The 12456-nt window shown below is 35.4% G+C and overlaps 1 pseudogene; it reads left to right on the top strand.

Moving 5' to 3' along the window:
• The first annotated feature begins 5471 nt into the window (after positions 1–5471).
• LOC148579881 (protein FAR1-RELATED SEQUENCE 5-like) lies at positions 5472–7652 on the top strand (annotated as a pseudogene).
• Positions 7653–12456: the final 4804 nt, after the last annotated feature.

The raw sequence follows: 12456 nt of genomic DNA on the forward strand, positions 1-12456 counted from the left end.
TCCAGAGATATTGAATTAGTGTATTTTGTGTCCTTAATAAAAAAGATACAAATACACTAACCAAAAAACAAAATTTATTTTTTATTTTTCTTTTATTATTCTTATTAATTATTTATAATTATATTTTTTTCCAAATTTTTTGAATAAAAAAATAAGAATAAATTAAACTTTCATAATTTTTTTAGTTTATCACAAAAAAAAAAAAACAAAACCACTTATTTTTGTATTTTTATCTTTTGTATCTTGTTTTTAATGTCTTATTTTATCCTATTCTAAAATTTAAATACAGTCTTAGTGAACAGTACCAAAAAAAAACAACACAAGTCATGGTATTTTTCTTTATATATTTTGTGTAATGTTCCATCTAGCAAAATATCTTGCTTAAGTCATGGTATTTTTACTAGCAAAAATATTACGTAACCTTTTCTAATATTAACTACTTAATTGTTGAGCCTTTATATCAATATCGCATTCTAGTTTTGTGAAAATGTTAGAAAATTTTATTTGAATAAAATCGTTCATCAAAGATCTTCAAATAATAATAGTCTCATAATTATTAATAATAGTAAATATTATTCAAGTAATTTCAAATAAAGTTCAAATACAACACATATCCCTTTGAATAAAATAAAATCTTAAGCGACAAGCACGAGGGGACTCTATGAAGCACTCAACTCATAAATAAACTCCACTATTCGTCTGCAAATCCATACCGAGTCTTCAAAAATTTATGTCATTGAAAGAGTGAAAAATTTTGGGGTGAGAACTAATCGCTCATTCTCAGTAGAGGATGAAAATGTCGTAAAAATAAAGAATAAAATACAAATAATCAACCTATAACTCAAGAATGATTATCCTAATAAATCCCTTAAAATTCTTCGAGTCCTACTTTAAACAGATTAGTTATTTTTCTTCAAATTACATTATTTAATTAATTTTCAGTTAGATTAATTAATCTTCAATCACTCGGTTTACAGTCACTTTTATAAATCAATAAGTTCAAGTAAAGTATACAATACAAAGATACAAGAAAATTATGCAAGTCAAATAGCAGAAAATTTCATAGATAATATAACACTGCAACAGAAAGCACACCTAAGCAATTCATATAAATGCATATGATGAATATCTATTTCTATTCAGGTCGCGAGCTCACGTGTCGGTTCGTTACCCGATATCCGATAGTGGTCCTGAGATAGGCGTTACGTATTATCATCCCTACCTCAACCATCGTCCTTTCCATGAGCGTTACGTATCTTCGTTCTCATGGGAAACCTTCCTTCTGATTTCAAGTGGATGTTAAGTATCGCCGTTCCCACTGAGCCTTATCCTTCGAATCTCAAGTAAGCGTTCCCACTGAGTCTCATGCACAATATCTCAAGTGAGCGATATGTTTTGCCTTTCTCACGAGATTGTGCTCAAAATTAAATTCTTTAATTTAAATCATTCAATCTTTTTCAGTCTTTTTCTCAATCTTTATTCTTCAAACCTGAATCCTTAATTCCTTAATCCTTAACCTTTAAACCTTAATTTCTCAAAACTAACTTCAACTCCATTTTCAAGCTTAAAAGTTTTTCTCAAGGACTCAAAATTTTATTTTTATTTTCCAACCATAATCTTAATTGAAACAAGCATCATTTATTCCTAAATAATCATTTTTATTATTTGAAATTCTGCTAAAACGCCCCAAAAATATAATTCTTTTCATAATTAATCAAACCAAAATAAATTAATTCCTTTCACAAATTCTGAGACATTAACGACGCAGAATCCTCAATAATTTATAACAGAATAATAACAGTAAGAGTTTCAGGACAAGAGCTATTCACTGTACCAAAAAGGAATTAAGGATATAGGACAACAACACCTTCAGTAGTGCTTCCGGCGACTACAGTGCCGTTCCCAACGACAGAACCGAGCCCAGGCAGTGCTGTTGATGAGTCAACGAACCTCCTTCTCACATGCAGCAGCGCCAACATCCACCACCGTCACCTCCTCTCTTCTGGTCAGACCCAAACGGACACGGCGGCGGCTTCTGACGAGCTCCGGCGACAGTGACGCGAACGGCTATGGGAACAGGGGAGACATTCCTTCTCTGTCGCGTTTCCCCTCTCTTTCTCATCTGAGCTCCTCTTCCAACGACTCTGCGATGGCAATGAAGCACGACGGTAACGCGGGCTTCAATGACAGTGATGACGGAACGGCGACGGCAGTTTGGCGGCGGATTTGCCCTTTGCACGCACTCTTTCTCTCCTCGCGTATCTCCCTTCTGGTCGCGCGGTCCCTCTTTGTCAACGTCGCTCTATCTCTCGTCTGGCTCTCCTAACTTTGATTTAATTATTTTTGGTAAAAATAGCTTTCTGAAAATAAACCCATAAATAAACATAATAAATTACAAATAATTTATTACTTAATTTTTTAAAGAATCCAGGGTCTGAATTCCTCCTCTGTCACGCCTAACGACGAGTTGGCGGACAAAGCCCGCAGATTCTCTTCTTTTTTTATTAATTTTTTGATTTTTTATTAATAAATCATTAAATATTAAATAATATATATAATTTCACAACCATTTCAATAAATTTACAATGCTAAAAACATAAAAAAAATTATAATTTCTAAATTCACAAACATTAAAGTTTTTATAATTTTAAATATGTAATAAACATAATCATCAACCAAGTTTTTTGAAACAAAATAATAAAAGCAACATTGTAAAAAATAAAACAAACATTATCCAAAATATATAATTAAATATCTACTTCAAGTCTCTACTCAATCAAACATAGAACATAATCCAAATTATAACTTAAAACATCTTCAATTATCATCTTCAATTATAAAAAAAAAAATACGGACCCACCAGGGAAGCTCGACCCGCCCCACCGAAACCCGCCAAAGGCCACGGATTAGGCGAGCTTTTTAATTAGAGAGGTTTCAAATTTCCAACCCGATCCATCTTTTTTGGCGAGTTACGCAAGCTGGCTCGCGGATTTCGACTCGTTTGCCACCCTTGCATTTATAAGAAAAGATATAAAATTAAACTTTCAAAGCATTTGTAATGTATTTATTAAAATAAAATTTTTTAAAAATTTTATTAATAACAACCTTAGCATATAAAGACACAAAATCTAAATCCTTGAATTTTTTATTTAAACCAAAATCCTAAAAATAGGCAAAGGCCCAACAATGCTGACGAGAAGTTTGGACTTTGGGCAGTATAATTTGAAAAAATAAAATGAAATATTCTTTATATTTAATAAACCTCGGGAACCTAATCACGTTAACATGTCACAAATTACATTTTGGGGAGTATTATATAGATGCCAGCTACGAATTTTCTTAGAATCCTAAGTCCTTATTGTAGCAAAGAAGTTGAAACAATGGTGCAAATAAAGAAGCGTCACCAAACACTAGTTTTCATCTTGTTCTTAATTATCCTATTGTCTTTAACAAGCAAGTCAGGATCATCATCATCAGAGTCATCAAAAAATCAAAAGCATCACTTTGTTACGTTCTTGTGCATGGATCGTGCCACGGAGCATGGTCGTGGTACAAGGTTATTACACTTCTCAAATTACGGGGTCACAATTGTCGCCTTAGACTTGGCAGCTTCAGGGGTCAACCAAAAGCAGGCTTTGGAGCTCAAATCAATTTCTGCGTACTTTGAGCCTTTGACTAAGTTCATGGCTTCGTCAGAGGGTGAAAAATTCAAAGAGTGGTTCTTGTTGGTCATAGCCTTGGTGGCTTAGCCATATCCCTTGCCATGGAACATTTTCCTCATAAGATTTCTGTGGCCGTCTTTGTTGCTGCTTTGATGCCTGGTCCAATGCTCAATATCTCCACCATTAATCAAGAAGACCAGGTACGCACCTTCCCTCACTGGCAACTCTTTTTTTCCATGCTTGCTGCTATTTCAACTCCTCAAATTTGTTGTTTATTTCAGTTTTCGTCTTGTTGAAAAAAACAAAGAGAAATGCTAGGATGTCAGCAACTTTTGTGATTTGTAGCCATCAAATAGCCATCAATGATGGTTTTAATGGTGTGAGATTGATGTGAAATTTCATCCAATGGCTCACTTTCTTTTGCTGGTTACATGCTGGCCAGAATTTAACAAAGTTGCTAGCCCCTAGACTTTTCCAAAAACAAAAGCATCTCAAACTTTTTCTCAATTTTTATTTAAATTTTGGGTTAATAATTTGAAGTCACTAGAATTCTTTATTTTTAAAAAAAGAATATAAATATTTTATTTACTAATATATACATAATTTAAAAAATGTGTTTTCTTCCAAACTCGAGCCAATTTTGTGGATAATTTACCCAAGTTCAGGTGTCACTATCATAGCCATTGATCAAGAAAAGTTTTCAAAGGTTCATTAATTGATGAACTGTAAAAGTCAAAGCTCATAATGAACGTATACCATGAATATATTACATTGTACTGCATGAGTAGTTGTTATATATTTACACTGTATAATGTATTGGAAAAAATTTACAATTAAAATTTTTACACTCTAAATTGATTTCTTAATACAAAAAATCCTCCTTTTGTTCCTCAAGTTCAACATACATCTATGAGAAAAACATACATCTCTGAGAAAAGGAAGACGCATAGCCTCCACTGACCCAACCCTCTTCGTTTTCTATTCTTCACTTCAACCACAGGTTCATTCTGTTATCTGTGGTTGTGGGAGTCATTACTGGAACTCAGTGTCCATCGGTTGGGCTCCGGCGTCGACTTAGGTGACGCCCAAGGATGACCTATGTGTGCTTGCATGTTGCGAATTTTGTGAATCTAGTAGGTTTACATCTGATCGTGAACAAGCTGTTGCAGGTCGAAGGGGGTTTACCATCCCTATTTCTCACCCGGCTACGAATCACGTGCGGGTGTTTAATTAAGATTGTCTCCCCCCAGAAGTTCAGTTTTTTACTCATTGGATTTCAAACTTCGGTTGTCATCAAGGTATCTCCGTTTCAATTTTTTTAATAATGGAGGTTAGTTTAATTTTAATGAAAGTCTCTGTCTTGTAAACATTTCTCTGTTTATGGTGTTGGGTTTAGGTTCTGAAATTAGGATTTTAAGTCACATTTGCCAGTTGTATGCTGCGGCAAGGTTTGGGGCATTGAAATTAAAATGTTATACTGGACTCTTAAACAGTTGGCTTAGGTTAAGTAGCCTTGGTTCCGGTGACTGTAGTGTTTTTTTAGTAGTTTAGGTTAGCTTTATGTAGTTCTTGCCATTGGTTCTGTTTATTCACATTTTTTTTTTCAACAACCTGGATTTTGGCAGGTGTAAAATTATGTCCAGAAACGAGGATGATGTTAAGAATGATTCTGATAATGATTTGGGTGATGATTTCGATTATCAACCGAATGCAGAAGATGATGGTGAAGACGACGATGTGGATTCGTTGAATTTTACTAGCAAGAGTGAACAAGGTTGTGGTGTAAAAAGAATAGCGGATTTAATGGTAATGGTGGAGGATATTTGGAACCTGGAGTTTAGGACAGAGGATGAGGCTTGCCAATTTTATAACGCTTATGCTTGTTGGCATGGATTTGTAATGAGGAAGGACGACGTCGTTAGGGATAACCAAGGTAGAATCATTTGCAGGCAACTTGTTTGCAATAAGGAGGGCTGGAGGAATATGAGGTATCTTGATCTGGATGATAGATCAAGGGAGGCAAGGTCACTCATGCGAACCAAGTGTCCAGCTTGACTTAGGGTAAAGCTTGACTACGGCTGCGGAAGATGGAAGGTATTATGTTTTGTGGAATCTCACAACCACGATCTGATGCCCCCCCCCCAATTTGCGCATCTGGTTCCGGCCAATCATAGTCTCACTGTCACTGATAAAGTTCAAGTGGAAAATCTTCATAATTTTGGTGTCAAGACGTGCCATATTATGGGATATATTGCGTTACAGAAGGGTGGATATCGTCATACTGGCTTCACGCGCAAAGATTCGTACAACCACATTGATCATTATCGTCGGTCGAAAGTTGAAAATGGGGATGCCAATGCAGCAATAAACTATTTGATTGGCAAGTCAAACAACGATCCACTGTTCTTTAGGAAGTATACGTTCACTAGTGACGAAAGGCTCGAGCATATTTTTTGGGCAGATGGGCAGTCAATTGTCGACTATCACTGCTTTAGAGATATTGTTGTCTTTGATTCAACGTACAACAAGAATAAATACAACAAGCCTTTGGTCATTTTCTCCGGATGCAATCATCATGGGTAGATTGTTATCTTCGGCTCTGGCCTACTATCGGATGAAACCATAGAGGCGTATAAGTGGTTGTTGGAAACATTTGTTGAAGCTATGGGTGGAAAAAGTCCTAAAGTAGTAATAACTGATGGAGACCTTGCCATGCGAGATGCAATCAAGAATGTCCTTCCTGATGTGACCCATCGGTTATGCGGATGGCATCTTCAGAGAAATGCATGTGAAAATATAAAGAATCCCAATTTCCTACACGATTTTAAGGGTCTTATATACGACAACAACGACCACAGAGAATTTGATCGGGGATGGGCAGCAATTTTGGATAAGCACAACCTTGTTGGGAGTACCTGGATGGAAAAGACGTACGAAACTCGTGTGATGTGGTCCCATTGTTTCATGCGGGATAAGTTTTTCAATTACATAAGGACGACATCACAATGTGAAGGTATAAATTCTCTCATCAGATTTTATGTTAATCGCAAGAACACCCTCATTGATTTCATGCATAACCTGGATAGGGCCTTAAAGGAGTATAGAAACAATGAATTAATAGCTGACTTTCAGTCTCAGTGCTCTGAGCCATGATGATTACCTCGTTGGAGGTATATGAAAGATCTGCATCATGTTATTTCACTCGAAACATTTTCAAGAAAATTCGTAATGAGATTTAGAGGGCAGGGGCTTTGAATATTAAGGTACTAAACACAACCTTGGACAAGGTAGAGTTAAGTGTGACTACTCTCGGAGACCCGGCCAAAGATCGACGAGTGGAAGTTGATAGAAGTAAGAATCTATTCTCGTGCTCGTGCAAGCTGTTTGAATCACGTGGTATTCCATGTAGTCATGTTTTCCGTGCCATGAAGTTCGAAAACATCCTTGAGTTTCCAGATTCGTTGACCTACAAAAGGTGGACAAAGAATGCAAAGAACAAATTTATTAGCACAGAAATGCCTGTGAATGATGACGTCGAAATGGTCTTAAAGTTTTGAGTTGGTGCATTGGCATCGAATTGCAACAAGCTGTGTGATATTGCTTGCAAGGACCTTGCAGACTTTGACGAAGTCCAGTCTGAACTTGTTAAGTTAGTTATCCACTTGCAGTCACGCAAACAAGGCAAGTCAACTCCTAATATTAACGTGGAAGGCATCAACGATCCCTTTATTGTCAAAAGCAAAGGAGCCCCTTCCAAGAGGTCTTCTTGGAGGAAGAAGAGAGCATGCTCATTTTGCCACAAGTACGGTCATTACTACAAGCGCTGTCCAGATCTGATGCAGCATAGTGTGCAAGGTAACCCTTGCGAGCGATCAAACAGCAATGCATCAGCCAAGGACTCAGGTTTTAGTCCAGAAAGGTTTGCTGAGGTCGTTTTCAGTTAAGTCCGAAGACAATTCAAGACCTAATACCAAGGTACGATTTGTTTAGTCTAACTAAGCTAATGCTAGGGAAATCTTCCTCGGTGGGTGTCCCTTTCAAATGTATTAAACTATGTGAATGTATTCATCTGTTTGCACAGCCTTTTAAAAAAGGGTAGATCAAGGAAATTTACGGCGACAGGGATGAGGAACCAGAAGGGTAACGACAGTACGTTTGATGAGGTAATTTTTGTGAATCTAAACCTCTAATTTCCGTCACATGAACTATGTAAATTAATGAAGATCTCCGTCTTCTTGTTTAAAAAAAACATATATAAAATAGCAGAGCCTCCATGAAAGCAGTGAATCCATTGACATCGCGTCCATGAATGGATTTTTCAACAAAAACTCCTACTCCTTAAAACAGGTGCATTGTGTTAAACTCCTTTTAACCAATTTGCGATGAAAGAAGATTATGCTTTAATGCAATGATAAATTGGTTTGTGTTTTGCGATAATCATGTCATCACCAGGTGAAGGACTCACAGTAGGACAAAGGACATTCAATCACAAACTATGAATGCGATAATGATGTCATGGATGAAAAATGTGACACACCACATGTGCAGAACGATGTCCAAGATTCGTTACCTTTGTCAATGCCTTGTGGAAATAAACAAGGATCGTACATGCCATTGTTCGCGTTGATGTATAAGATACGTTGACCAATTGGAGATTTAGTCTTCAGAATTTAATGCAATGCAAATTTTAGGTTTTATAAGGATGATTTATCTTGATTAACTGATCGCAATGTATTTGCCATAGGTTGGTTTTGAGGAGTTTTAATTTGTAGTAATTTAGGTTAACTGTGAATGGAGCATGGTGTACAAGATAACAGTGTATTATGTCCATTAGGATGCAAAATAATGTTCAATAATATGTATGTGTTTTGCTTATATTGCTGTATTTTAGTTGCAGTTAACTGTGGTTGTATTTGGGTTAAGGAGATCGTACCATTGTGATTATGCAATACAGTGGATCAATTAGAATTGTGTTAATAGAATTTTTTTCCTACTAAGTGCATTTGATTTACCAACCAAATGATTAGATTGAATGGTTAACTTCGTAGTCTCCAGGGTTGAATTGTGCGTTGATGGTTATTTTGACTTTCCAATCGTGTTCCCAATTTTTTTGGAAAAGATATGGCGCCCTGTGTATGAAAGCAGTTTCAAATTCTAGCGAGTATTTTCTGTTTCGTTTTAGATAATTCGTTCTGTGTCATGAATCTGTTATATATTGGAAAAAACATAAACACAAAGACATTTAGGGTTTGATCATATCATAGTTTTGAGTATTAGGAACAAATCCAGTTTGAAGATGTTGATCTTAAATACTGATGGAATTTTTCTACATATACGATAAAACTAGTTACAATTTATGTCAAGCCAATAGTTCAGCTGAAACCCAATGGACTTTTCCTTTAACATTAACCAATCTTTATCTCTTTTCAGCTATTTGACTACAGCATGACTTTGAGTCATGTAGTACTTCCTGGGATTTCTGCTGGTTGAACGTTTTCATTATGTGTTCATCTGGCATCCGTGACATTGTAGATTATTGTTACTTGATATTGAAAATTAAAAAACAATCAATGTAACAAAAGTATATTGTAAACATAGTTCACGAAAGCAAGACTGCACGTTTATAATTACATGAGTCATCCAGCCATTTGAACATGCAACGCATCCATGCAGTCACCCAAAACCCACAATCGTCTCTTGCAAAAAAAAAGTTATTATAATTTATATTAAGCATATGAAGCTCATTAAGGAATTATAGAAGCAACAGATATAGTTGATTCACAGGAACCTACAACAACATGCTAGTGTTATTAATTATTTCGGTCGGTTTTGCCCACTTCATTATTTCTTATTGTATTCTCTTAAATAGAAACTGGAAAGGGCTATCAAAACTGATGAGTTTGGAAGTTCCAGCAGGGATAGAATGAAGGTATGGGATGGAAGGAATGTAAAATGGAGCAAGAAAGAAGATGACAATATTTGGTTGAATAGACTCCGGAACGGAGTTGTAGAGTTATTAGAATTAAAGCATGTGTACTATGTGATTCTTAAATACAAAGGAGAAGCTAGATTTAAGTTTGTGGTGATCCGTTTGAGTGCCTCGGAGATAGAATACTCAAGTTTGAGAAGTTTCCATAATGCTCACCCCATATGAATCGGAAAATCATTTCCCATATGGTGATGATCGTCATCATGGAAATTTGTCAAACTCGAATATTCAATCTCCGATTCACTCGAACGCCTCACTAGGATCCTAAACCTAGATTCTCCTTTATATTTAAAAACCACGAAATACCCAAGCTTTAATTCTAATAACTATACAACTCTGTAGCAGCATTCACACAGCCAAACACTACCATCTCCCTCCTTCCCCATTTTACGTTTATCCCATACACGACGATTGAAAATTCCTTTGTCTAAAAAGTTTTTAATCAATTTTGAAACCCCAAAACGATAATATTTTCTAAAGAGAATACTTTTGCATTATAGGGTTGAAGAATTTTTTTCTGCTCAGTTGCCAAAATGTAATTTGTAACAAATGTTATAGACAACTTTTAAATTCGATATCGTTGGAGCTACCAACCGGAGATGAAATAAAAGCGAAATAAAGCATGAAAGAAGATAACAGTATTTGGTTGAACGAAGGTTGGCACAGAATTCATAAGTTGATAGGATTAAAGCATCAATATTTTGTGGTTTTTAAGCATAACAATAATTGATAAACCACTATTTCATGGTTTATCTTGTGCTCAATTGAGTGGTTTTTATCAACTCTTTATCCACTTATTCATACTATTTGCATGGTTTTACATTTGCCTTCCTAATTATGTGTTTTGATTGAAAACATGCTTCTTTGGCCTTAAGTTCCCTATGTTTAATCCTCTCTTATTACCATTAGATGCCTTGATATGTGTGTTAAGTGATTTCAGAGATTACAGGGTAGGAATGGCTCAGAGGATGAAAATGAAGCATTTAAAAGTGGAAGGAATACAAGAAGTTGGAGAAATTGCTAAGCTGTCCAGCCTGACCTCTTCTCACTCAAACAGCTATAACTTTAGCTACAGAAGTTTAAACGACGCGGTTCTAGTTGCGTTGGAAAGCTAACGTCCGGGGCTTCGATTTGATATATAATATGCCATAGTTTCTCTGACACCAGGTGACGCGAACGCGTGCTCTACGTGGCCGCGTCGCAGTGACGAAAAATCAGCGTGTTTGAATTCGCAACCAGCGAATTCTGGGCTGTTTCTGACCCAGTTTGCAGTCCAGAAAACACAGATTAGAGGCTATAAAGTGGGAAAATGCATCCATTCATAAAGAATCTTTCACATTCACAATTTTAGGAGTAGATGTAGTTCTTAGAGGGAGAGGTTCTCTCCTCTCTCTTAGGATTTAGTTTTAGGTTTTAGGATTAGGATTTCTTATTATTTCAGTTCATAATTTCAGCTTTTCAACAGGTTCAATATTTCATTTACTTTATATTACTCTCTCTCTTTCAGATACTGTAATGCTTGTATTAGTTATGTTGCCTAATTGGCTTATGAACCATTCATGTTAAGATTTGAATATTTTATTTAATATAATTGAGGTATTTCAGATTTATTACTTCTTCTATTGTTTGTTATTAATTAATGTTCTAGGTTGAATCCTAACTTGATTTTAGAGTTGATTGATATTTGGAGACCCTTGAGTTGAATTACTCACGAGTTAAATTGTAATTGGGTTTATTGTTGGCTGGCTCTCTAGTCACTAACGCTAATCCAAACACAAAAGTGAGGATTGGGACTTGTGAATAGAAGTAGACTTCCAACTTACTTGACTTTCTTTTACTTTACTTGGTAAAGGATAACTAAGTAGAAACAACCTTCAATTATCAATTGATCTTGAGAAAAATCCAACAAGGATAGAACTTCCGATTAATCTTCTCCGGATCAAGGCTTTTTAATTTAATTTAATTATATAAAATCTCTTATTTATTTTTATTGCTTTAAAAATATACCTGTACCCATTGCCCAAACTCCAGAACCCCAATTTACAAACTCATAACCAATAATAAGAACATACCTCCCTCAAATTCCTTGAGAAGACGACCCGAGGTTTAAATACTTCGGTTATCAATTTATTTAGGGTTTGTTACTTGTGACAACCAAAACTTTTGTAAGAAAGGTTGATTGCTTGGTTTAGTAACTATACTTACAATGAGTATTTATTATAACTTCTAAACTATCAATCTTCAGTTCTTTCAGTAATCCAAATTCAAATTCATGGTTATTCGTGCGAGTACCTCAAAGATTGATTATTCAAGTTTGAGAAATTTTCATAATGATCACCACCGTCCGAATCGAAAAATCATTTTCCACACAGCGGTGATCATCATAAAAATTTCTCAAACTCGACAAATCAACCTCTGAGTCACCCTAATGGATCACAATGAATTTAAACTACGATTTACCGTAACACTTACATACTATATAAAACCCAGACTTTAATCCATATAACTTGAGAACTCTGTACCAAACCTTCATTCAACCAAATGCTAACATCTACTTTCTTACTCTATTTTGCGTTTATTTCATCCCTGGTAGGTAACCCCAACGATGTCGAATTTAATAGTATGTTCCACTATTTAGGAAAAAAAATTTCATGCTTATTGTTGTAGACGACAACACCCAAATCATTAATCTTTCAAATGACCTAAAATACAAAACAAAAAAAGCTCTTTTATTTGGTTTTCTCCAGAAAAAATTTTTACATCTTATTTTCTAACGGCATACATAGAGGTAAGTAGAATAATTTG

This window comes from Arachis ipaensis, chromosome B10, assembly GCF_059453495.1.
Source record: "Arachis ipaensis isolate K30076 ecotype BB chromosome B10, ASM5945349v1, whole genome shotgun sequence".
NCBI lineage: Eukaryota > Viridiplantae > Streptophyta > Magnoliopsida > Fabales > Fabaceae > Arachis > Arachis ipaensis.